We start from the raw sequence: 21,785 nt of genomic DNA, 5'->3' as shown, positions 1-21,785 counted from the left end.
TGTTTTTAAGATATCTAATAATTCTTCTTGCTCACCTTTAAATTCTTTCCATTTGTGTCATCATTCTTGATCTGTGGTGCTGGAAACAGTACAATAATCCAATTGAGCACTTAGTAATGTTGAGTAGTATAATGCAGATTACTACAGAATTGTATCTTGCAAAGCAGTTGTCCTCTTTCCAAGCCATTTTGTTAGTATTCGTAAAAGCAAAATAATGCACTCAGAGGAAGTTTGACATTATGTAGTCAGATATGGTCTCAAAATTAACTGTTCTCTAAAGATAGATACTTCAGAGTTGCTGGAGGTGTTGCTGTCCAATAACAATTTCAGGCAAATAAAATGATGAGCTTTTAAAGCAATTTGATCTGCTATTGCAGGCAAATCAGTAGTAGGTATCTGAACAAAATAGAATCAATGCTTAAAATAATAAAATTGGAAAGAAATGATGTGGAGAGGAAAGGAGTGAAATATGTGAACTCTTTGAAAGACATAATGTTAAGATAAAGGTAATCAATTTGTTTGCATTATCTGTTTGGCAAGGTCTGTTCCCAAAGGCCTCAGGATGTCACGGGATAAAGAAGCATGCTCTCTCTTGAACTAGTGAACTTAGAAATGGGCAGTGAAGAGCCAGAGTAACTAGTCAGGTTTTTATTGTGGTAAAACAGCCGAGTTTCCTAGATGTGCTTGGGTTGAAGCTATTAAGCATATTTACAAATATTCTGGAAATGAGGTTCGGTATTGAGTGTTCGCTAGTGATGTTATACTATTTAGGGTAATGAAAACTGAAGTGAACTGCAGAAATCTGCAGGGAGGTCTCATGATGTTGAGTATCTGAGTGAGTTTTAGCTGACATTTCATTGGTATTAAAGCCAAATAATGCATGTGGGCAAGAGGGAGCTTTCACTTTGGGTACTCTGTGATGGTCTTGAAATTATCACTCAGAATAGGTATTTTAGAGGTAGGAAGCAACAGTCAAAAAAATAGGAAGTTGGCAATTATGGGGGGGGGGGGCGGGGACGGGGATGGACTATTGTGCTTAAGTTCATGGTACAGTGGCATCTTGAATAATGCCTGCAGTTGTAGTCATCTCTGGTATCTCAAAAGGGGATGCAAGATCTAGAAAAGGCCAGTAGGGTAATGAAAATATGGAAGGATTTTCACATGAGAAGGCAGCTGAAGAAGAATGACACCTCCAGCACTATGGCTGGCATGGAAAAAGTGAAGGAGAAACACGTGCTCCTTGTTTCTTGCCTCAGGGCTGGAGAGCATTAAGCATGTCAATAAACAGCCGATTTAAAACAAAAGAATTATTTCCAGCAACATGTGGTCTGCTGTGATACTCATTGCCACAAGCTATTCTAGATATCTAAAGTGGATGGGAATGTAGGTGGTAGGTCTGAGCTATTACAGTTCTCAACTTGGAAAGTTTTTACACTCCCTAAAGAAGAGGAGAATTAGGTAACATTACTCTGTGTTTGCCTTTCTACAGTATTCTACCTAAACCTGGGCACTTGGAGACCAGCCACAGTGTTAAATAGCCCTTATCAGCTATTTTTATGGTATTATGTACTGTAAAAATGCCCTATAACAATTATATAGATATATCTAAATATAAACATTTTCAATCCAATATAGAGAATGTTACAAATATCTCCTTATTTCGCAGAGCAATCGACAGTTGCAGGAAACTGTAACAGAACAGAATCTGGAACCAGAGGAGCTACGAAAACAGCCGAGGTATAAGCCAGGCAATTTTTAAAATTATTAAAGATCTTTTCTATAGTTTTTCTAACCTGTTGCTGTATCACGGGCATTGTTTGTACTGCAAACTGATTTGATGGTGATAGTTACAATAGTTTCAGTTAATGCCTGTTAAGTTCATTACAAATGTGTGCATCATTATTGTTAGGGTAGCATATTTCCAGTTAGTTTTGTTTGATCCAGCTGATTCCTGAAATATTTAACATTTGAACAAAGTGTCAGTATCACAGCAAAATTGACTCTGAAGATAGGCTTTCATTAGAATACAGTTTATAAAAATCCAGACTTGTTACTCTATGACTATAAATCAATGTAAATCTATTAAATATGTCCAAAAGTATTAGAATTGTCTATAATGTATGCTATAAAATCCCTGCAAACTACTTCTGTGTAACTTCATGTTGAGGAAACAACTGGTAAAAATATTCCAGATTTCTCTGAGCATCACTGCAGGAGTTACTTTAGAGCTATGTAGAGCTGCTGTCATTAGCTTTGTGAAGGTAACATTGTACCAGTTTTAGGGCTGCAAGAACTTCTAGCTAATCTGAGAGGAATGTGAGTGTAATCAGTGCCCTAAAATAGAGATACAAGATTCCTCTGAGACCTGTTTGTCCAAAATAATGCTATGGGTAGAGTAACAATGGCAAAGGTTGCTCCTGATCATTATCAGCCAGATTAAACATTTACGAACAGAGTTCTGAGAAGACAGCTTGAAAGGAAGCATGAAAACTTGTGTTTGTGGGTGACAGACCTTAGAGTGACAGCCTAGCAGTGAAGGTGTGTTGGACCCTGCCAGGCGTCACTCCATGGGCATTGCCACCTTTTCCCATGTCTGAGAGCAGCTGCCCCACCAGACAGTGTGAGCAGCCTGCACTCAGCTGGCAGACTGGCAGCACAGGGCGAAGTAAATGGAGACCAGCATATCAGGCATGTGTTTGGGAACTCAAGGAGTGCTCTCTTAGCAGCACACACTTAGCAGACTCTGGGAAGCAGCACAAGCTGGAGACCTGCACCTCCAGCAGGAAGGATGTGCAGATGGGGACATGTACCTTCCAAAAAGGGAGAATCTGTGCACATGTGTGCATGCGCTTCATTCATGCTTCCTGTTATAGATGTTGGGTGTCCCTATAGAAGAGCAGGCAAGAAAGTATGTGAGATCAGTACTCAGTTATAGAAGACTGTTCACAGATTTGTGTGTGTTCAGTAATACAACAGAAATGCCTAGTTTCATGGTTTACCTGTTATATTATTAATATTGATCATTAAAATGTAGACCACCAATTGTCTGTTTATTAGTGGTATGCAATTAACTGTTTTGATTGACTTAGGCCACATACATTGAGCAGTTTTGCCCAGAACCTATTAAATCATAAAGGTAATGTTCTGAAACAAGAATGAAGATGACTAGCCTGCTCCAACCCTGTGGATACTTGCATAAGGAAAATATGTAAATAAAAATGTACTCACAGTTTCACTACTTAAAAACCAGCAACTAATCAAAAATATGCACATATATTTGGGCACGTGGACATCTCATCAGAACGAGATGATCTATTAGCTTTCAGTCAGTCCCCAGGGACTTTTACCTCTTAATATATTTTCTTCCTGAAGCAGCAGTTAAAGCAGAAAACACACACTTCTACTGTGCAGGCTCATGGCCATGTGGACAGTTATACAGGTGCCTGTGTGCATACAGGGATACAAATGAAAGACTTTGGCCTTTTGGCTGTCATGCCATATTCTAAATTATTTTATCAAAGTGGTATCATTAAAAAAATGTAATCTAACTCCTAGAAACAAGCCTAAAAAAGGAGTTTCCTTTAAAAAAGAAAAGATGGGACTGAAGGAAATCGCAACTCCTGTAGTTTGTTTTGTTTTGTTTTAATTAAAAACATCAGGAGATTGGAAATGTTACAAATGCAATAATAAACCAAATGTTGATGTTATTTATTGAATGTCAAAAATAGGTTCAGTTAATGCTAATTGCTCTCATACCCACTTATTATATGAATAAATGTTATCATGTCAATGCAGGACTGAAGATTTATAGATGAATGAGATATCCCAAACAGTAACACAATACCAGTGTCCTCTGCAAGGAAAGAAATTCCAAAAATGTGAGGATGTGAAAATATTCTTCTTTGTCTTTTAAGAATTAGATAGTAGTATGCTATCCTGGCTTTGTTAAAAACAAGACAAGTTTCCCTTTCAGTGAATTGTCCTTTCAGCTGAAGTCTTCTTAGTAACTGTACTTTTCTAAAGTAGGATACATATTTTGGTAGACATAGCAATGGAATGCAAGGTTGCTGTTAAGGATACATGTCCCGCCGCGAGAGGGGCAAGGAGGAGAGAACTGAAACAGGTGACTAAAACTGACCAATTAAGTATTCCATCCCATTCATGTGATACATCAAATGAAAGTGGGAGATCATGAGGATCTCGTCCCTTTTCCCTATGGCTGACATTAGGAGAGGACCTTGCGAGTCGTCTCTGCAAACTGAGGCCAGTGACAGACTGAATCCAGTTCCGGTTGTCTGCAATGTCTGGTCCAGGATTTCTGGGTGCAGGCTGTGCTGCTGCTGGAGCAGTGCTGATCTTTGCTGGGACTTTTAAGATTGGTTTTGTATATTTTGTATTTTCTATTTTATTAGTAGCATTAGTAAAACATTTTTAATCTTTTCCAACTCTTTTTGTCTTTCCTTGCCTTCTTATCACCTGTACTTAGTGCGGAGTGGGGCGGCTCAAGGAGAGGATAGGGAGGAGAGGAGGTTAACAAAGTATCTGCCAGGGTTTATTGTCACCCTACAATCAAAACCTTGACACATGCACAAATAAATAGCAAGTGATGACCAAGTTTGGAAAGACTTTATTTTAGCAAATACCTTGAATGCTACCTCAATCTTTGACTGCTTGTCATTTTCCTTCTCCAAAGAACACTATTTTTGAAAATAGTTTTTCAGTGGAAAAATCTGGGCAAATAAAACATGAGAGGTGCTAACAAGTCCCTCTGAAAAACACATCTTCAGTGGTTAATGTAACTTGAATTTGTAAGCAGGTTCTGGTCCTAAATTTATTGTACAAACAAAATTTAAAAATAACAACAAAATTCTTCTAGTAAGTAAACTGTAACTTACTTCACCAATCAGGGAGTGAAAGTTTAGTATTAGAAACAGCTATTTTTTATTGCTGTAACAGCAAAAAAATTTGGATACAACCACTCTTAAAGAAATTGGTTAATAAATATTCAATGATGACTAGTAGTCAGCACTAACAAATCTAGTCATTCAATGTAAGTCTGTATCTTTTATTATGAGGATTGCGACACAGTAACTTTAGTATCTGTGAATAGTACTTAGACTTAGAGATGCTGAAATTTGTAAAATGCCCAATATTTAGAGTGATAAGCACTTCACGCTGCAACAGATACAGTAATGAAAGGGTGGTGCTCATCCCTAGATTTTGATCAAAGGCATTTATTGACAGAGCAATTTGTAGCAACATATGGAAAACCCTCTTTTAGTTTAAAACCATTGCTCCTTGTCCTGTCATAACAGACCCTGCTAAAAAGTCTGGTTTAGATATTTTAAAATTAATATATACTATATGTATTTTAAAAATAATATATAGTATACAATCTGATATACGTAGCCACAAAACACTTTGAACATGCATTGCTAGAGCAGGTATCTGCATTTCAGAATCTTGAAGGTTTTAAATATAGATAACTTGCCAAGATTACATTAAATATATGATGCACGGTGGAGAATAAAAGGTGCATCTTTAGAATCAATTTGTTCCTTGTTTAACACACACCTCTGATCTGAATTTGGTCCTAAAAATTCATTTTTATTACTTAAGCTGTTTTGAGTTTTATGACCTCTTCCTATTTTTTAATTTCTTTACTTGTTATATTAGGTTTTGAGATTTTGTTTTGTTTTACAGCACATTTTCAATTTTGGGTGGGAAACAAATGAATGTCCTCACAAATTTAAAAGTACTTTTTGTAGGAGAAATGTGCATGATTCAGATGAATTAAGATCAAACATTTTGACCTGTAATGAGGGCCATGTGTCTGGAAATAATGTTTTTCATCTTTGTTTTTGTTTTATAAAGAAATGTTAACAAAGTCAGCCCTTCTGATGAATTAAGCTGAAATTAAGTATATGCTGTAGAATTGATGTTATGTGCATTTTGCTTAAGATTTTTATATAGCTATAATATGTTCTTGCCTTTTATGTAATTTAATCAAACTTACTGTTTCTATAAGGAATTTTTGCTTGACGTTGATTCTTAAAAAGTACTAAATGTTTTCTAGCTTTTTTCATGACTATTAGTGCTCTAGTTCAAATTAGCTTATCTAATCTAATACGTTTGTTCTTTTTAAACTTTATCATATGTTCAATTATTGGTTTTAATATTTGGCCTGATATGCAGCCTGAATAATTGGGTTACGCCCCAGGTGAAGGACTTTGTATGTCGCTCTGTTCCCAAGTCAGAGGAGTAGGATGGTTGCTCACTTCAATAAGCTTTTCTGCTGTGGAGGGAGTCTGATGAATCAAGTGAAATGTAATTCTGAAAAAGATTTCTCTATCAAGCATCTGTGGCCAATTATATTTAAGTTATTGAAGCACTTAAACTTTTTGATTGCCTAGTCCGCCCAAACATATACATGTTCCTGTTAAGGTATCTTTAATAAGTAATTTTTACAGGACAAATGCTTAATGAATTTGGTTTTCTTCTCTCACTGCCACAAAGTCAGAAGAAGGGGGAATTTTTTCTGCCCTGTAGGAACAGTGTTAAGAAGTGTGACTTCCCCTCACAGCTGTTTCAACAAAATTGTAATGGAGTAATATTTTTCCACTATAAATAATTGAAATGTAATTCACAGACTTTTTTTTCTTTACACAGGCAAGCCATAACAGATGTGCAGACAGCAAATGCTCGGCTTGATGAAACAACCAAATTAACAGAGAAGCTTCAAGGCAAATTGGAGAGAAGGGTATTCTAGATAAAGAAATAATTTTCCATTGCAGTTGAATGGCTTGTCAGTTATTTCTGTGCTGACGTTAAAATTAATCACAAGTTGTTCTCTAACTTGTTTTATATTGGTATATCTTGATTTTGTTCAGGAAAGCTCAGATGATGTCTAGATAATACATATATTCTTTCTAGGAAGAAGATGTGACATCTGCCCAGCAAAGAGAAAGAGCATCTGACAAACGCTTGCGTGAAATGCAGTCTAGTATAATACAATTAGAAACAAGGTAAAGATAGCTCATTGGGTCTTAATTACAGGATACGAGAAAGGGAGAGAAAATATTACCCTTTTTCAGCCTTTGGGTTTTGTGTTTCTGAGCAGTTCTGTCTTCTCGAAATACAGATATCTAATGCTTGGCTGCTCTCTGTCTTATTTGTTCTATTCTACAACCTTTTGGAACAGCTTCTGACTTCAGTGTATTAAAAAACATAAAACAGACCACTTGATTTTATTGACTGTAACGGACAAAAAATGAGTCATGTATTTTTCATTCTAGTGTGTAAATTCTAGTTACTCAACTCTCAGTGGACTTAGGTGGAGTTCTAAAGAAAAATATTAATACTGAAATTTGAAATGTTCATGTAAAGTAGCTGTTTTTGAGGTGAACACAGGTTTTTCTTTCTGTGTTAAATAAGATTTGGTTTCTAGTCTTAGTTCAGCAATCTTTATTAAAAAAAATATTTAATAAAACAGTTAAAGCATACATCTTAACAATAAATGGTAGCTACAAAGGTACTTTGAATACCTGATAATGAGTAGAACTTTAACTCCACACTATCTGCTGGAAGATTGAAGATTCGGTCAGGTTCTTTTGTATCTGAGTGAGTCTTAGATACAGAAGAAATATGATGGGAGTTTTTTCCCCCCTTCACTTTCCAAGGATACCACACTTAGCTGTGCAAAGTGATTTTGATTGAAGGATCACAGTTGTTGAATTGTTAACATAAATCAAATGACCAAATAGCTAAGAAGAATTCACAAATTTCTTATTAAAATAATTGAATTCATCTTTCCTTCTTGGTCCCAGCCCTGTGAGCGTGACTAGCAGGCTCTTTGGTAATGCTAGAAACCAAACAATTACCAGGGAGCCAACTTTGGGACTATAAGTGGCCTCTACTTGATGAATTTTACTGGCCTAAGCGTTGTGGAGGCTGTTAAGTTTACTTCAGAAGGTCTTAAGAAATGAGCTAGTTTTATGACTTTCTGTAGGGTATTGGTTCTACAAAAATGGTGTTTGATCCCACAAAAATAGAGTGGTTGGTTGTCCTTGTATGTTTCATTACAAACATGTTAGAAAGTAAAAAAACATGGCTGCTTGAAAAGGCAGATCCTTGTTGCCAAAGTGTTCACTATGGATATTTAGAACCGTGAACTTTATTGAACCAGCAGCACTTGTGGAGCTTTCTGAGATTTTTTGAGGATACCTCTGAGACTCTCTTGCTGTTTCTTGTTCCTGCCAATACTGACAATCATAATTAAACAATAAGAATTTCTGAGCTGTCGTAAAATTACCTGTGGTTTTCTTGTTCTAATGGTACAGCTGCAACTTCATTGCCCACATCCAATTATTCCATTTCTTCCACAGAGGAAAACTTTATACCTTCTGGGGCTGTTCTGTTCTGTTTTAATATAGAATGTTTTCAGTGATGTATCCCAAGATAGCCACATTCTTCTACGGATCTCCTGAGATTAGATATCAGAGTTAAGTCCTTTAATATTCAACTCAAAGACCCTAAGAACAAGCAGAAAGCCAGTAATGCAGTTTCGGCAACTTATGAGTACATACTTTATATTAGTTTAGTTTGAAAGAATTAGTGTCTTAGTTAAGCATCTTATTGTTGAATGAGTAAAATTATTGCTGTCTTGTAGATTGTGTTGCTCTCGAAGATGCTGAACAGCTGACAAGAGAAAGAACAGCCCTGGAGAAACAAATCTAAGAGCTTCAGACAAGGTATGCTGATGTAGAAAGGGAGAAGTATGATGCTGTTGGAAAAGTCCAAGATTGCATACAGCTCTTAGAAGATGCTAACCTACAAAGAAGTCAGGTAAGGCAATGGATGAAGGTATTTCTTAAGTATTCAAATACTTCCATCACTTACAGTTGTGAAGTGCCTGATTATCCATTCTTCTAGGCATACATGCATGCACAGACAAGCTTCTGTTATCTCTGTTATACTAAAATTAGCAATGGGTAAGATAGAAAACTGTGATATGACCATATGTTACTTAGACTTGTCACACAGTATAAATTTCAAAGAATATGTTGAGTCCCTGGATAAAGGCGATCTAAGTGATAATAGTGTACCTGAACTTGAACTTTCAGAAATTTCTGACAGGGTTTTTTATCAGATGCTTATAAAGAAATTGGTCTGTCAGAATAAAAAAGAAAGGCCTATTATGAATTTATAACTTACTAATGGTTAGGAAAGAATAGCTAAAACTGAAGGGACATTTTTCTTATGTGATGCACATAGGTCACCAAGAGAGTGAGTTCTGCATGAGTGAGTTCAGGAGAAATCTGGAAAAATGACTGAGTAATGAGTTGGTAAAGTCTGCGGCTAGGCAAAAATTGCTAAAGCATTTGTTAGTGTGTGATAAAATCGCAGAAGAAATTCAAATATGCTATATTGGGTGCTGAATTTAGTCTTACCAGTCAAACAACTGTTTAGGAGATGGTATGGGTGTCCCTTAAGAATGCATTCACACAGTCCTCAGTGGTACTTGATACAATGAACAGAACGTTCAGAATCAGAATTAAAGATGCTTTTAAATATAGTGCCCCTCCATGTGCAGTTTTGATCAGCCCATTTCAGGTAATACATAGCAGAATTAGGCAAGTGCAGGAGGAGTCAACAAGGAAAACTAGACAAGTGGAGAGGCCCTAAAACAAATTTTTCTGTACAATATGTGAGTAAACTGTCGTAAGATGATGTATATACCAAAAGTATAGGTAGGAAAACAGTCAAATTCATGACAGAACAATCCACTAAAACTACCTAAAGTATGGGGTCTAATCCATGCATCTACTGATCAAAAAAAAAAAAAAAGATCCTCCTGTTTTCCCAGATCTTAACCTTCCTGAAGTATCGGCTGTTTACCCCTTTAGGAGATATGATACAGGGTGTGGTAAACTTTTGTCTAATGTGGGTGCTTCGGTATTTTAATGCCAAGCTTCAGCTTGAGTCAGGCTTTTAGAAATCAAATGAATTGTGTTTACTGGCAAGACAGAACTTTAATGCACATCTGATGACTGTAGACATCAGTAAATGAAACCCAGATTAGTTAAAGTCTGTGGGAATAAATGGAGAATCTTAGAATTGATCCTATTTGGGCTAGCATGTTGAAATGTTGAGGAATTAAGGAGGTCAATGTTCTCTTTTAGTCTGAAGTTGCTTTTCAAATTTGGGGAGTCTCCTGAGTATCTAAACTAGTTTTTTGCTTTTAACTTTTGGAATATTAAAGTTACTGCTGTCTTTTTTGCACTTGCTGAATTCAGCTCAGTGACGAAGGAGGCACACCTGCCTCCTTTTTTCTGGCAGAAAAAGGAACTAACCTCTCTAAGGACATCCTTCTAGCTTCTGGCCTGCTTCCCGAATAGATTAAGGTATTGACAAAGCTTAGAGGTTCTAGCCATTACTGCAGTTCAACTTCTGTGATTCTTGTTATACAAAAGAGGATGATCATCTTGTGATATAGAGTCTTTCTTCCCATGTATTTATAGTCATTTAGGAAAACCTTTGATGGCATCTTTTCCTTTTTATAATTTCCTCATACCTTTCTGCATCTCATTTGCTTTATGAATTGATCTTCCACAATTCCCTTTACCTGTCAGGCCCTGGTTTGGAAAGGGATGAAAAAATAAGTTTTCCATCCTCCAGCTCTTGATGGCCATCTTTGGACTTGTCAGTTCCTTTTTCTCAGCAAGAAATTTTGATCCTTAGCAGCATTCCACTACAGCCTGGTGGCAGGGAGAATCTCAAAGGTAAAAATAAATCATTTTTTTTCAGAGTTTAAAAACCAAGAAACACTCTCATTTGAAAATTACTGGTAAGGAGTATAATTCACATTTCCAGTTGCTAATTAGTACGCCAGAGTGGTGTTAGAACACCATTTCTCATCCAAAAGTAGTTCAGCAGATCATTGGATGCTGCTTGCTATGAACTCACATGAAGCTAACAGAAAGAAGTGGCCCAGTAAAATTATTGTGATGTAAATTTTATCTGTGAGACAGTAACTGAACTATCACAGATAAAGAAGTGGCTTTTTATAAGTAACAGTTTAGTATAATGCCGTAGTAAGAATTAACTGGAATTTGCAGACACTTGTTGATTTATTTCTCTGGCTAAAAACATCCTGAATGTTTCAATCTGGGAAGTTTATTAATGAAAATGATTAAAAAAATGCAGCATATATGTGTGTGCATATATATATATATGTATGTATATATATATGTGTATATATATATATATTAGTTAATTCTGTGTCGTGAACTGTGGCCACAGAGGTTTCTCCCTGCTCTGTAACAGATTGGTGGGGAGGGGGAGTAGCAGTAGCAAGCTGTCATGATAATGTTGCTTCTTCTATGCTAACCTTGTAAAGCACACAAAGTTGAGCTTACCAAGAGACATCAGAAGAATTTTAAAAGAGTAGTTGGAGAAATAAAATTGAATGACAGCAGTAAAAGAGAATATGACCAATGAAGTGGCATTTTATTGCCTGAAGTCAGTAACCTTCTATAGGCTGAATTTCTGTCATCCATTAGGGATGTTTTTACGTCTTTCTCCCTTTATGCATCTACATTTTCTCTAAGTGCCACCTAGGATTTTTCATCTCTCCCATCAAGTATTCTATATTACCTTCTGTCATCTTTTCAGACCAGTATCTCCTATTATATATTAACATCAGTAGCTTTCTTGCATCCTCCTCAGGAAGGGTTCCTTATGACACCTTTTTCTGTAATTCTCACCATTATTTTATGCTAAAGAGCTCCTTGGTTCATTATTATCACCATGAAAGGCACTGCATACACATGTGGGAAACTGCAGCGGGTCTGTGGAATCCTTGACAGAAAATATGAGAGTAGAGATCAGCCTTGAGATATTAAGATTTACCCTTGTGAAGGATGGGAGTAAAGGAGTATCCGGAGAGAGGAGAGATGTACCCGTGAGAGAGAAGGGGATAGAAGAATAACATGGATGATAGCAAGTTTAACCAATGAGATGTTAGTGCTGTAACTTGTAACCAATAGTGAAAAGACACATGAACTGGCAGAATTGTATAAAAATGCACTTGTAGCAATAAATGGCATCTATTACTTTCATCTTAAAAGAATTTGGTCCATGTCGCTTGTCCATCTCAACCGCGACATACATATTCCTTAATTGCTTATATTTTTTTTTTTTTTTTACTTTTAAGTTTTCTGGAAGGTAATGATTTAGTACAGCAGCCATTAAAAAATGCATAGCAATATGTAGGAGTGCATGTGTGTGTACAGGTATTTAGTTTCCTAACAGAGAACTTTCTAGGTGGTAGCGTTGGCATTGGTTTCTATTACAGGTGCCAGCCCCAGATGAGAACACTGGGGAGTAGCCTTGCCTTTTACTCCGAGTTCCTGTGCTTGGTTCTGTGTAATTCCATGTCCAGCCAAAATCTGAAAGTACCAATAAGTCCCAGTAGAAAAAGGCATCTACCGATACTAACTTTTTGTGTGGTTCTGGTTTGCAGTAGTGTACATTTAGTGCAAAATGTTCTCGCTGTTCTAGTTTTCCTGTTGGGTCTCGATGTCAGCTACTCCAAAGGAAAAAGGAAAAAATGTTTTCTGAACCGTGGCTATGTGTGGTTTCTTCTCCCAGTACTAGATATGATGCCACAACTGAAATGTTATCAGTAGTATTTCAAGTTGTTATTTTTTTTAGGCACTGATTACAGAGAAACAAAAAGAAGAGGATATTAAAAAAATGAAAGATGAAATGGCTCAACTTGCGGAAGATACTGCTGCAAGAATTAGAAAGGAAGTAAGTTGTGATGTTTAGAAGGAATGACTTTGGGTTAAGTCTGAAAGAAAAGTTTAAATATTTATAGCAAAGTTTTTGTTGTTGTTGTTTTCCAAGAATGTGTCAGAGTGGGCTCATACACATGTGATTTTAATTGTTAGGATGGTAGTGCCCATGCAGGTCATGCATTGGTCTCTTGTGTCTATATAGCAGTTCAGATTAGATTCATTGAGCCTTAGAATAGTCACAGCAATGGCAGCTGGCCTCATCTGTGGCTGCTCTTGTGAATGATTTCTGTTGCCTGAACTACTTCCCTGAATAGAGCTTAACTTTGCAAATGTTCCTTGAATGGTTAGCCCTGCAAAGAGTATGTTGTGTGAGCTGCACAAGTGCCTTGGAGGCTAATGAGGGACAAATGGTAAGATTAGGGCTCGTGAGCCTTCTTGCCTTTATCTGGGAGCCGGGGAAATACTGAGTGTATAAGAAGCAGTAACAGTTGACATTGCTGTTGAAAACTTGAACCAAAATCTCATCTTACTTGCATGAAGTACATCTCTGCCCATGAAATTTGTTCTACAAAAACCCACAGTGAATGCCGGCAAAGTGACACTTTTTGGTTTGGTGTATTGGTTTTTAAGGAATTAAACAGCTGACTTGCAGTTGAATAGAAACTACTGTAAGTCAGTCCCAAACCAGGCATGAGTGAGTACCCAAGTTTCCCGGATGAAGGTTTGGGGTTTTTTTTGCCTCCTAGCTTAGCTGTTTGCATAATTTATATAAGGTAAAGGAACTGCACGGAGAGTGTCAAATGATTCAAAAAGGAATTGAAATCTTTGACCGATTAAGTATGAAGCCTCTTCTAGAAGTTTACATGAATGATATGCAGAATTCTAATTGCTTTATTTTTTGAAGAACGTTGTTAACATTGTGAGAAATTTTAGAGGTAAATGGTTTAATAATGCTAGTAAATTTGCAAACTAAAAGCTGACATCAATTCATATTAATAGCTTTTATCCTATGACAGCAGTTCACAGTACAGTGACGCTATGATAAACAGTTGGGAAAATATTTTGGTTTTCCTCAGTGTGAAAAACTGTTGATGGTGCATGGTCATCATGGTCATATCTTAGAGTGTTTTGATGATATAGGTTGCAAGGCAGCATACTGGCAGAACTGTACTCTTTAGCGTTGTTATGTAGCCGTATATTCTTCCGAACTAAATACAATTCTTAAATCTCTCAAGAAGTACAAGTGTTGATGTCTGTGCAGACACTGTGAAGACATGAGGAATGGCACTTTGATTTTAGAGATTCTGTTCAGTAGCACATCAACAGACTGTGTTGTGTTGAGATCAAGGAATTTAATTTCTGATACATGGGCTTATCTTGGAAGTTGCTGATGGAAGCTCATATATGTTCAGGTGGGACCTGTTGAAAGTTACGCTTTCTTTTGGCATCTCAGTACTTAAAAATATTCCTTATTTAGGCAAGTAAGACTCTTCTGCCAAGTACAGCTAACAATCAAAAGGCTCAATATCACAGTACACTTAGAAACCCCAAATTGGCAGAGAAATTAAAAATGTGATAGTCTGTTTATGATTTTTGTTACTGTCTTTATGAGCACCTGAAATAATGAAGATCTGATAAAAGACTATTCACAAAATTAATTTATTCCATGTTATCCCATCTGCAGACTAATGTACCTAGAGGTCCACAATAATTATCTGCAGGTCAAAGGGACTTGCTTTATTTTATGGCAAACTCCAGAGGAAATAAAGGCTTGTTACAGGCATGTGTTGCCAATACCTTCTTTCTGTTGCAAGTGGACAACAATGTATATCAGTCGTCTCATATGCAAATTTCCGTTGGTATAACTGTTTTTTTCTTCCTTTCACTTTCCTCGCTATGACATGATGTGCGTATGGACTGTATAGGGTTGAAATGATTCCTTTTCTTTGCAGTCCTTTCATTTCGAGAAGTTTCAGGAAGATACTGCCTAAACTTTTAAGAGCCCTTAAAATTAGGATAAAGATGGTTTGTGCCTTCTATTTGGTGGTTACCTGAAAGAATCACAAAAATTGTGTGAATTACTTAAAACTGCAATATCTAACGTCATACATGGTTTGGAGAAGGTGCAGGAGTAACTGGGATAACCACTCAGTCTAGTTGTGACAATGATTTACTAATCAGAAGTTAGAAATTAGAAATGCCCTATTTCTTATTTTGAAATTATCTCAGTAAAAGTGAATATCTCAAAAGCATTTTTAAAAGTGTTGTCATGCTTCTCCAGCTACAATATTAACAAATAGTTCTTTTGTTGTGTGATCTAAAAAGAGTGTTACACAAATTGCAAATATCTTGCACCTAATGGGCAGCAACTTTCCTGGTAGTCTTATTGTTCTTTTTCAAAGGCCTTATTGTGATGTCGTCTTTTCTGCTTTTTTTCCTAAAGACCCTCAGTTAAAGTAGGATGTATTTATAATAAACATTCTTCTAACATTTATACAGTAAGATTTGTCAGTTATTGCAGTCTCATATATTTTCATATTTATATACCTGCACCACATATAGGCAATATATATAAAAAGAGGATGGAAAAATAGTTCACAAGATTGATTTTTCTGGTTGCACTTTGTTTTTGATCACAGGTAGACATGGTAAAGAAGCCATATAATGTGCAAATTTCTCGACTAACAGAAGAACTTTCAGCTCTTCAGATGGTATGGTGCTGACTGATGAAAATGGTTGTGATAGCAAAATGTTTGAGAGTTCAAGTAAAATGCTAAATTCAGGTAAAAGTCAATTAATGGTTAATTGTTTAAGACTGTGCTTTACTACTGTATAGCACTTTACGTCCTGCACGTCTCCAGACATTAATGGAACATACGGTGTCTTTGTGTTACTTGACAAAAGTGACCGTGTGTGGTGTCTTTAACAGTCAGGACAGAAATTCATAAAGCACAGAAAGTTCAGTATTGCATATATATGGTTGAGAATGTAGAAATGAAGTATATGAAATGGAGTATGCTAAGAGAAAGTCTGTGCATCACAATCATCATATTATTGAATCAATGAGGAAGGAACTTGTAACAAATTAAATGGGGGACCAAAAGAGCTTGGTGCATATGCACCTGTTTATGGGTTAAATTTATGAAAAGAGTATTTCATTTTGTGTGTCTTGGTCTGTATAGAGAATGAGACTGATCCTATAGAGAAAATAACAAGGAGGTAAATATAATCAAATGCCTACACACCAGTGACTAGATTTATATTTACAATGGCTGGTTTTGGCGTTTCTTGAATTTTTGAGATTTTTTTTTTTTAAATTAGATTTATTTTAATATGACTTTTAAAACTAGGAATGTGCAGGAAAACAGGGTCAGATTGAACGAGCCATTAGAGAAAAGAGAGCAGTAGAAGAAAAGCTTGAAAATGTAAGGCAATTGCATGCATTTTGACATTATGCTTAAGATCTCTTTTCAGAAGGAAAAGTGATGTTGATTTTTCCCATTTCTCATGGATTTTTTGTTCCTTTTATTTTCTTATTTTTGGGTAGTTTTTCTTAATTGTAAATTTTCATGTCATTATTTCAAGGTTTGTTTGTTTGTTTTTTTTTAATCCGGAAAGCATTTTAAAGCATTAATACTAAACTGAAAAAGAGGGTTCTTTGAAAAGTTTAAAAAGTAACAGGAGAGATGTTTGACATAATCCAAAAGAATGTTGGTACATGTTCCAGTTAAAGTTCAACTCAGTAGACAGAAAACTAAATAAATGCCAGATCTTTGAAAACTCTTTTCCAAGTAGCACCAACAATGATAGGAATTAAGTTTTGTTTTAAATCACTGGAAAATAGGACGCAATGAGGAGCAGCCTCCTTGTCAGTACTACACTGCTGGTCTCCAGTGCAAGGTAAAGATGATCTCACATGTAAGTTTATTCTTCAGGTTTACAGGCAAGACAGAGGATATGAGTCTGACACGAGAAAACTAGAGCAAATGCATCAGAAATATTTACTTGCAGAAGCTGCCAAATGTGACATTCAGCTAACGCTGCAGAAAACACAAAAACTGGAACAACTGGAAATGAAGTAAGGAATAGATGTTACAGAAATTGGAATGGAAAATAATGGAAATTATTTCTGACAAATTGTTGGTTATGTGTTAGGTTTTTGTAACGTGGTTTTAACCAGCAGCCAGAATAGTATCAAGTTACCATAATTCTGAAGCAAGGGCAATTATGATTCACTATAAAAGAATTAAAGGGGATAACGCACTAAAGAATGAAAGGTTTTCTTTAAAAGATGAGAACTGCAAGCAGTTGTTTAACAAAAAAATTGAAAGAGGTGTATATTATTTTGAATCTTACTGTATTTTTCAATACTGTTTCTATGTAAAGTTACTCTGTGAAATATTCGGGCAGAATTTATTACTTCATAAATTCACCTACAGTGTGGTATCTCCTAGTATGTGCAGAACACTTTATGTTTACATAGCATACTGAATTTCAGGTCTGTGTCCAGAGCTAAGAGATGTTATTGCAGTTCAAATAATATTATACAATGGTAAAAACTACAATATGGTACGCATTTTTAGACCAGGTTGGTTTTTTCAGCATGAAAAGTGTAGGATTCTCTGAAAGCTTCAGTCATTTCTATACTCTGCTGATCATAAATCCTGTCACTTCACTAGAACAATCCTCAGCTGGGAATCTGGAAAAGTTATTAAAATAAAAATCTCCTGTTTCACATGGTCATTTTCCTGAGCTTGCTGCAATATTAGATTATCTTTATGAATTCCCTCATCTTGATGAAATTCTTTGCTGACTTGTTTATAGTTTTAACTGTCAAGCCCATAAAATGTGCTGAGCTGATACAAACTTTGAGGAAGAAACAGGGGAACAGCTGTACGGTGTCAGCCCCAAAATCTGACCCAATATATGTTTTTTTCTGGAATTGTTCAACTCTTGAGTTCCAACAAGACTTTTCTTCTCTTTCAGCTATGAGGAAGAGAAATCTCATTCCCAGGAAGTTATCTCTAGATTGGAAAGCACTCTGGCTTCAGAAAGAGAGAAGAGTGTCTTCATCAGTGAAGACAGGCTAAAACTTCAGCAAGAGAATGAGCAACTGCAAAGAGAAATGGATGGCTTGAGAAAACTGGTGTCAGAGGCTCAACGAAATGCTAAAATAAAGGTATGGTTTATATTTTATTTTTTTTTAAATCTAAGACTGACATTTGCTTAGTAAGGCAGCCTTTCTAAGAGAAAATAATCAGAAGTTTAAAATAAGGATGAGAGTTTCAATTATGCTTCATGGTTTCTGCTTAAAAATAATTTTGTTGTAGCATTGTGTGTCCTCAGAATTTCTTGAGTACCTCAATCTCTGCTAATTAAATTGTATTATAATTTCTTAATTTATGCTCACTAAGAAGATCCCAAATGTTCTTTGCTTTTTATAAGATAAAAAGATCAAATAATAACGTATTTTCCTTCAAGCCTCACTTACTCCAATTCCAGGTCTTCATTTATCTGCTATCTTTAATGTGTTAGGAATCCCTGTGTGATTTTCAGTCCAGAGTGTTCACCTATTTGTTAGTCCACCACGTTGTCAGGGCAGTGTGTAAATAATACATAATTTAATAGTATGGTTATCGAACACGGGTTCTGTATTTTCTGTACAGAGAATATATTTCTATACAAGTAGTTGCAACCAAGATTATTAGCTGAAAGATGGATGTTCTTTTTGAATGTGTTCTGTTAAATGCAACTGAAGAGACTGCAGGTGGGTTAATGACTTAATAGTAACCTCAGCAGATTCATGGTACCTTTGGCTTCTGAAGTAAGTAACACCTTTGATCCTTGATGTGCTTTCTAAACAAAGAAAACTGGTGCTTTCTGTTTTGCTCTTAACCCCAGGCATAAAAACATATTGAAAAGGGATCTAAGAATCCACAGCAATGCAGGTGACTTCAGTGAACAATTTTACAAATTCTGAATGGGAACCATCTCAAATCCACTTACTGCGTTGCACCACAAGATAAAGGAAGCAGTGAAATAAAACAGGAAATCTAGTTCCAACTCCAGAACCCTTTGGTCAAATGTAATTTAACAGCAAAGGATCAGAGTCTTGAAAAATATAGATACCAGATCTTTTGTCTATCTCATTTTTAATCAGACAGGCTTCCATTGTAGTCACAGATAATATGTATTGCTTGCTTTCGTTTTCCTCTGATGTACAAAGGATTTTAGATGCAGTTAAGAAATTCCTAATGCATTTAACTAGATGAAAAAGAAAGAACATGTTTCTGTGGAGAAAATACAAGGGAGAAGGATAAAGATTATTTACTAAAATAAGCATACACAGCTCATTATCCTTTATTGTCAGTTGGACTATTTGCTTAAATTGGCTCTGGGAACATGTATCTATTTGAGCATATAATTACAAGTTTAATTATTGTATGTTACATGCTTTCAACAAATGATTATAAATTTAACTCAGATGTTGTAAAAAAGAAAAAGTAACAAATGAGAGACTTGATTGTACCCTCTTTGTACTTTTTCTAGATAAGCACAATGGAGCATGAGTATGCTCTGAAAGAAAGTGGATATGAAGCTCAACTTAAGGAAACGGAAGACACCAGTCACAAGTCTACTGCTGAACTTAGACGTCTGTTACTAGCTCAGCAAAAAGCAACAATTTGGTGGAAAGAAGAAACAAAAAGTCTTACTGAAACTACAGAAGCCAGGATTGCTAAGCTAAAGTAAGTGCAATTTAGTTCCTCTTCTGGAAGTTGTGAACAGTTGTAGTTAGTTTGGTGTATGGCAGGAGACCTGTGGTGAAAACCATGAAGAGCAAACCACCCAGACGAGATGACGTGCTTGCAGCAAAACAAGAAAGAATGTTCTAAGAGAACGTGTGATGCTCTTTATGAAGTTAGCAGCTAAGCACTGAAGTAAAAATTTTGCATCTTGTTAATGTGTGTGAATTTTGTAATGACAAAAAATAAATTGAAGATATTCTTTTTAATTTTCTCTTGCAAGATATAGCATGCTCAATGTAGAGAATTTTAGCTTTGGATTATGAAAACTCCTATATTTATAGCTGTTCAGAACAGTCACCATAAAATCAGTTGTGGAGTGAATCTCCAGACTTCTAAAACAAGCTGCAAAAACCTATTGGGACATGCATCTAGTGCTCTTTTCTGAGCAGTTGCTGTCATAAATGAGGATACAAATGAGTTGTGTGATTGCCTTAAGCAAAAATATGATATAAACTCTATTTTTCTCTTAATTCCTACTGGTTGCCTGGTAACTTATTCCCAGCACAGAACAGAGGAAAATTTTTGGTTTTGAAAGGGCATAACAATAAGGGCATATCACCAAACAGATAGAGATTACACACCATTCCTAGATGCTGGGATGGAGCCTGTGAGCCTATGGTCAGAGAGACATCAACTGGTTTAGAGAGGACAGTGGAGTTACTGCAAATGAGGGAATGAGAAGGCAGCCTCCCAATGAGAAATTAGCCATTTGCAAGTTATGTTTGAAATAAATTCTACAAACTTATCTTTGTTTTAAATGCACACTGCTACAGGTAGTGTTTCCTTCTACTTCTATGTTAATATCCATTAAAAATGGGTATTTTTAATTCCTCCAACTCAGCTTCCGCACAGGTCTTGTCTTTGGCTGGCAAGTAGCAGCCAAACTGTGGCTACACTCACTCACTCGTTCACTCTGGTTGGCCAGATAGCTGGTGCTTACAGCACGCAAATTTTTAAACAGACTTTCTCTTAACAGAGGTAGAAATATGTGTTTGCCTCATGCTTTATTTGATTTCTAAGCTCAGGAATCTCTGTCAGATCAAATAACTTATAAATTAGAGATTAAATTAGCCTGATATTTTTATGGAACTTCTAAGAAATTTATGTCCTCAAGATCTCTTCCTCTCCCGAACCGGTTGAAAATCGGAGGAGACTGTCAGACAGGTACACAGCAACTTCTAAACTAGGGAGCCTGATTTCATGAGTCTCATTTCATTAAAATAAAAATGGTTAGATGAGAATATAACAATGTTGCATGTATCATTGTCTTTTAGGAAGTGCATTCAGTGGTTTTTAGAAGAAAAGTCTGGAGTCTGCAGCTCCGTTAATTTGAGAAATTTGAGATGACCCTTTAGTCACTTAAAGTGCAGCATGCACTCAAGTATAGCACTTGGGCTGATTTTTACAAGTTGCTTGCTATCATTTAACAAGGAAGCAAAGTTTTTGACCTGTTAAAATTGGAAACCTGTCAATTCTAGCTTTTCTTTCCTTTGGAGTGATCTTTGAATGTTTCAGGTTTTCCTATAATGGCTTATGTATTCTCAGCTCCAACTGTAACGTTTCCAGTATGCTGTGCAATTTTTTGCATCACAACTTTTTAGGCATAGCTTGACATTTCTTAGTTGTTCAATGCCTATGGTGTGACTGGAATTAGAACCCAAGTACGACAAATCTACCCCACCCTACCTCCAGTGAACTTCAGAAGTAGTAGTCTCATATGGAGGAGTTCTTCCCTTTGAAACTAATTTAATTCCTCTTTAAAGTGACAGTGTCTATTATGACTAGTTTTACAGACTGTCCAAATAGAGGAATGCTTATGAGTTTCATCCTGCTTCAAATACCAGAATGATAAAACATTTATTGATGACCTTTCTGTTTTACTAGCAGCTTCAGTGATCAGCCTAGAAAGCCTTTCATTTTTTTTTCAAGTGTTCCTTTTCTATGTGTTTAGAACACTCTGTAGTAGTAGTGAATTGTTACCTATGATAACAAGTTCAGTTTAAATTTTTCAGATGCAAATTGAGATAGTATTTTTTCCCATTTTTCTAGAAAATCAAGTACTATATAATCCCTCTGGTCATTGTCACATCTCCTAACCAAACAGTTTTAACCTTTTTACCTTATATGTCCAGATGTGGGCTGGCTTATTTTGCCTTAAAATGTACTGCATTTCTCAGAA

General features: G+C 36.0%; 1 pseudogene across 1 annotated transcript; it reads left to right on the top strand.

The window, feature by feature from the left end:
• The first annotated feature begins 1,137 nt into the window (after positions 1 to 1,137).
• LOC308044782 (sodium channel and clathrin linker 1-like) lies at positions 1,138 to 19,550 on the top strand (annotated as a pseudogene). Its single transcript has 11 exons — positions 1,138 to 1,233; positions 1,667 to 1,737; positions 6,670 to 6,760; positions 6,934 to 7,025; positions 8,669 to 8,844; positions 12,715 to 12,813; positions 15,440 to 15,511; positions 16,151 to 16,225; positions 16,736 to 16,878; positions 17,787 to 17,979; positions 19,350 to 19,550. The product of its transcript is annotated as a sodium channel and clathrin linker 1-like (transcript).
• Positions 19,551 to 21,785: the final 2,235 nt, after the last annotated feature.

Source organism: Nesoenas mayeri (assembly GCF_963082525.1).
Source record: "Nesoenas mayeri genome assembly, chromosome: 11".
NCBI classification, from domain to species: Eukaryota; Metazoa; Chordata; class Aves; order Columbiformes; family Columbidae; genus Nesoenas; species Nesoenas mayeri.
Note: the sequence above shows the minus strand (reverse complement) of the source record. Positions and strands in the feature narration are given on the sequence as shown.